A 6000-nucleotide genomic window follows, 5' to 3' on the forward strand; every position below is an offset into this window, starting at 1 on the left:
TAGCACTTTTTAGAATAGTGGGTCTATAAACTTGAAATCCTAATCCTAAATATATCTGGACACATATGACTTTACATTTACCCAGTATGTGTAATCAAGCCTATAGGTAAATCTTAGACTTTATTCCAATTATGTAAAGTAAAATTCTGCAATTTTATTTTACAAGTCCTGTTATTAACTTGACCCATCCCGTGAGTACAATTTTTTTATATTATTTTGATATCCAAATAAGAATAATGCTAGAGAGACATTTTTTTTACAAAAAGTTCTACAAACTACTAATATGGTAAGTAACTATTGATAAAATATTTGCATATCTTCATTGTTAGGATCCACCTCTTTCTACACCTATGGTCGAAAATGTATTACATCTATTTTTATGCATACCACAAAAATGATGTTTTTGTCTAAAAATACATGATTTAATACAACATTCCTCTTACACAAATATTGTTACACAAATGTCATAACAATATTGCATTTACCCATTGAGTAAGATTCACACCTCTCAATACCTATGGTCGAAGATGTTCCATTATGTCTACTTTCATTCATACCACAAGAACGCCAGTGTCTAATTTTGCATGCATTCACACAGCCCCATCACATTTACAACATCTACCAATAATTGTTCTTTGGTTTACATTATTTTGCTCTTTAAAATAGCAATAAAAACGTCCCCAACTACTAATTATAGTATATGCTTTTGAGTCTTTCACGCACCACCTATTCTTCAATGGCATGAAATCAGTACGTAGCTTCCACCAAATGCTCTGGAATCTGGATAACATTATTTTGCTTTGGTAGGTTCAGTTTCCATATGGACAGGAGAAGCTACTCTTGCCACATTCTTAGTAACTGTGAGAAGCATGAAGTTTGAACTTGGCAGAGGCACCTATATGACGCATCATTTCAAAGTTTTAATGACCAACATCAATGTACCACTATGAATCATATATCAAGGATACGAAAAATCATTAACACATTGGCTAGAATAAGGTTACCTAGCCACCAACATGAACAACAATTTAACTACAAAAAAATAAAATATTCTATTATAATTTTTTTTTTGGGTTAATTATTTTTTTTTTTCAGTGACTAGACAATTTGTTACCTCGATTAAATACCAGCAAACTCACATCAATAGTGGCTGGTTTGAGGTTTTACCTAGGCACCAGCACTTTATATTACATCTACCTGATCTTTACAAAAATGTACTTAAGATGGAACAGCAAAAATGAAAAATATGGATGCCATCACCATCCACCCTCTCTATCTCCTCTCTATGTATACACAATCTTCAAGCTGTATAGATGACCGTTGCACACTCTTCAGTAATCTTCCCTACTACTCAGCTTTCAAGAGGCTCTACAAATCAAATCGTCCCCTCAAGGCAAGGGGCCAAGGAGACCGCATAAAAACACAAAGCTACTTGTTGAAGAAAACAAACATAAGCCACTGTCCTGATGCTGCCGTCTTGCACATTAAAAGAGCCAGAGTGGCAGTTGGGAGTGTCACACAATTGGAATTGGAACATTGTTGTTACTATTATGGTGCATTTGTTTTTGGACAGCCTTAACTGCCGCTACTCTAGCTGCATTAGCTGCCCTATTGGCTGCTGCAACTGCCCTGTTGACCCTTTCATCCACCTTGGCTACATCATAGGCTTTGTCTGCTGCTCGCCGAGCTTCCTGATTGTAAATAGAATCACAGAACTAATCAGAAAAAAGACTATTACTAGTTATTTAAATTGCTAATTAACTTTCTGCAGTTTGTTATTTTGTTTCCCCAACTGCAGTGCTGCAAAAATGCCCTTTTCACGTTTCATTTTTAGTTATAAAACAGTAATATTACACCAGTAACATGTTTTTACTATACTAAATAACATAAAAACAATCTTTGAAAGAATAAAATGTTAAAAAAGCATGAGGATAAGTAGAGAATTGTAAAGTATCTTGCTTCAAGTGAACAAATTCAGGCAGAGAATATTTCTTTAAATCATCTTGAACAAAAGAGTCGGACCCAATAACTAAGGGCTAATCATGTGCATGGAAAACAGGACATGTATGACTGGTGATTCATATCAACAGTAAATGGAAAATGAACCATAATCACAAGGATCATAGCCAACACAACATGATTCGTTTCCTGCCATAAGATAAACAGCCAGGGGTACAAAAAGATAGGATCATCCATGGTATGATTGCAAAACCATGACATAAATAGACATCAAATTATAATCATCAGCAGCTAAGATATTTACATCAAACACTTGCACTGGAGCTTTACATTATTAAGGTAGGAAGTAAGGAATACCTGCACTGCATTGAGTACTTTTGAATGATAAACAGCAACAGGAGATACAGGATGGGTGGTGTTCTGTGTGCTTGGAATGTCAAGAATTCCATTTTGCCAGTGACCAGCTTGTGTTTCACCATTTCTGAATGTGTACATTCCAAGCCCTTGCCTTCTACCCTCATGCCAGGCTCCTTCATATCGATGTCCATTTGCAAAAGAATAGAGCCCAAACCCATGCATCTTGTCCGCAAAATATTCTCCAGCATATGTGTCCCCATTTCTTAATAAAAGAAAGAAAAAAAAAATTGATGAGTTGGGACAGAGTATAAGATGATTATTTTTTAGTGCTACAAATTCATATGCACAGATACAAAATCAACTATGAAATTCACTAATTGATACTCATTAGATAAGTTGGCGTGTGTGCGTGGGTGTGCTCTCTTGTGATATTATTTTTATAATAAAAAAAAAAGAAAATCACATTAACAAACTACTAAACTTTGAGAACACATACTTAAGGTATAAATAAAAGAGTCTACTAGACATTGGAGGAGAGAAAGGTAAAGTAATCAAGGTAAACATTTATTCAGCAAATAAACACTGGATCAGGTATAAAGTGATATTTATTTAGCAAACTCAAATGGTAGAAATAGGCCTTTCTAGAATTTCCTTGTGTTTGAGAAAAACTGGTCTTGCTTTAACTCCAATATGTAGCCAAATATTGTTCATTAATAAGAAATAGTGTGCTATCCATTTTTCCAACAGCCATGAGTTAACAAAAACCGAATATTTGATAGCAAATGAGGAATAATAAATGTAAGTTCTGAAACTAGTAATAGCTCATTTCATCTATTTGGGAATGCAAACTATATTTCAAAAAATGTAAAGTGACAAATCAACCATAAGTGCATTCTTCTAACCTCACTTAAGAAACATAATAAATAAACACATGATAAAATAAACAAATGGGAATTCATTCATATAATAATATTGATACCATTGGCTCATTGTTGTAATAATAACTAATCATTATGTTGCTCTGATAAGCATAGCATTATTACAGAGTTACTTGTGCAAGTGCAACGTTTAGAATTCAAAACCAATAATGACTTCTGAGTTCTGATTTTATGTTACCACAAAAAATCAAATCATTCATCTGAAGAAGTGATAGTGCAGATGCCATTGTCTTGAAAAGCATAGTGTGAACAATAATTACCTATACTCAAACCTTAAATGGACAAGATACACTATTGTGAAAATAGATTAGTGTCTTAAAAAGCATAGTTTTGGACTTTGGATGATAGATATTCGATTTGATAATAGACAAATCCAACTCAATTTCATATTGTCTCTAGTCTAGACGGGCCAAGAACCTTGTAATTCAATCAGCATTTCTTAGTGTTTCCAACGGAGAAGTCTAGGGTTCAAATGCCCCTTCCCCCATTGTTGTAACTATACACAATTTTCTCTAATCTAGAAAGACCTGACTGTAATCATGATCCACAAATTCATCAACCCCTAAAAAGTAAGAACTCCAAACAAATTGCCACAAGATAGTGCTAAAAGATCAAAACATATGCTCAATTATTGAAGCTAGTTCTAACAAATACAACAAAATTAAAGCACAATCAATAACCTACAAAATTTCACAAACTCCATGCTTTAACCATTGATTACAAAACAAAAACAAAAAGAACAATAATTCAATAAATCCATTTACCTGAAATGGTAATGCCCAAGACCATGCTTGACACCCCACTTGAACTCCCCAACATACCGACTTCCGTCCTCACAAGTATGCACTCCACAACCATGACTCTGCCCATTAGCCCATTCTCCAGCATAAACATCCCCTGTATAAAACCGATACACCCCAAACCCCTGTCGAAGCCCCTGGCGATACTGTCCCCGATACCGGCTCCCTCTAGCCCAAGTCTCAACTCCATATCCATCATACTTCCCATCCACCCAATCCCCCTCATACCTCCCACTCATATAATAGTAATACACCCCACTCCCTGAACACTTTCCCTTATACAACTCACCCTCATACACGTCCCCGTTGCTAAAAACCTGAACCCAACAACCCGAACTCGCTCTCTTCTCGGGTTTTGGCCGAGACCCAATTGACCAAAACACCGGCAGAGGAGGTCTAGATATGGAAGAAGGTTGGGAGAGCTTAATTGGGAAAGAACGAGCAAGGAAGAGCCGAATAGAAGGGAGGCGAGGGAGAGCGAGGTTGAGAGAGAACAAAAGCGCGGCCGAGAAAGCGAAAGCGGAGAGAAAGTCAAGGAGGAAAGAGTGGCTCGGATGAGAAACCAAGAAGTAGAAACATGGAAGAGAAAGCAAGAGAATGAGGCGGAGATGCACACGCAACCGCCGAAAGTGCTTGACTTTCCTCAGGGTGCGAAAAACGAAGGTCTTTACGGCGAGAGAGAGAGAGAAAAAAGATGGGTTTTGCGAGTTGGCGAATTGCGGAGGTGGGTTCGAGTGGAATTGGTAAATGGTGGGAGATTTGGAGAGAGAGGACGAGTGGGTCACAAGGGTCGCTCGCTTGTACGGCGTGGAAGACGAGGAAGAAGATGGAGATGGAGACGGAGGGGCAAGAGGGTCATTTTGCTTTTGATGATGATGCTGATGTTGTATTTGCTGTTGTTGTTGTTGTAATTGTTGTTGTAAGAACAATTGTTGTTGAGACAGAGATTGGTGAAGAAAAGAGGGTTGGGGTTGTTTGGGATGGTGAAGAAGATGAGTGGGAGTAGGAGGAGGGAAGAGAAGAGGAGGGGATGGGTTGAAATCGGAAGAGATGCCACTGCTTTCTTTTCCGATCTGAACTTCCGATTTCTTTTGATGCATTACATATATGAATGATTGATTGAATGAAACAATAATACATCAACAACATCAACAACAAAAAGATACCTTAAAACTCACCACCAAAGAATTTTTTTTTTTTTTTTTTTGCTTCCTCTTTGTTTCTTTTGTGTTTGATTTGGTTTGGTTTGATTTGAATTTAAATGGGTTTTTGTGGGATTGGGATTGGGATTGGTTTTTTTTTTTTTTTTTTTTGATGGAGGGGAAATGTTTGTTGGTGGTGTTGTTGGTTGAGAATGGTGTGGATTTGTTTGTGTGGGGAGAGGGAGAGAAGGAGCGGTGTATGCGAGGAATTTATGGTTTTGGAAAGGGAGGAGGGATTTTGAAAGCAGAAAGAGGGTAATAGTGATACCCCAAATGGGCTATGAATCTATGACCGACCTCAATCATCTGCCCTTAAAGGCTTAAAAACTCCCAACTCCTCCAATTGGGAAGGATGTAGTTTTTCACATTTTTCACCTTAACCACTCACATTGCCACTTTTTTTTGGATAATATTTTCCGAGTTTTTAGGGGTTTTTTTTTTTTTTTTTTAAATAATTTTTATATCCTCTCTCTTTTGTGGGTTTGCTATAAAAATATATTTTTGAAAATTCTAGTCTAATTTTTATATTTAGATGATAGAAAAATTCTAGTCAATTTTTGGCAATAAATCCGTTGTACAAATTTTTTTTTTTTTTTTTTTTTTTTTTTGTGTGGCTAAATTGGATATTTAGTCTCAACATTTAATTTTTTGTTTCAACATCGTCCTTATACTTTAAAATATTTCAAAAATGTCATCATTGTTATCTAATTGATGAAAAAAAATACTTGCATAACAAACAAAATT

The 6000-nt window shown here is 36.1% G+C and overlaps 1 pseudogene; it reads right to left on the reverse strand.

Moving 5' to 3' along the window:
* Positions 1-1135: 1135 nt before the first annotated feature.
* Positions 1136-5267, reverse strand: LOC115986621 (annotated as a pseudogene).
* Positions 5268-6000: the final 733 nt, after the last annotated feature.

This window comes from Quercus lobata, chromosome 4, assembly GCF_001633185.2.
Source record: "Quercus lobata isolate SW786 chromosome 4, ValleyOak3.0 Primary Assembly, whole genome shotgun sequence".
NCBI classification, from domain to species: Eukaryota; Viridiplantae; Streptophyta; class Magnoliopsida; order Fagales; family Fagaceae; genus Quercus; species Quercus lobata.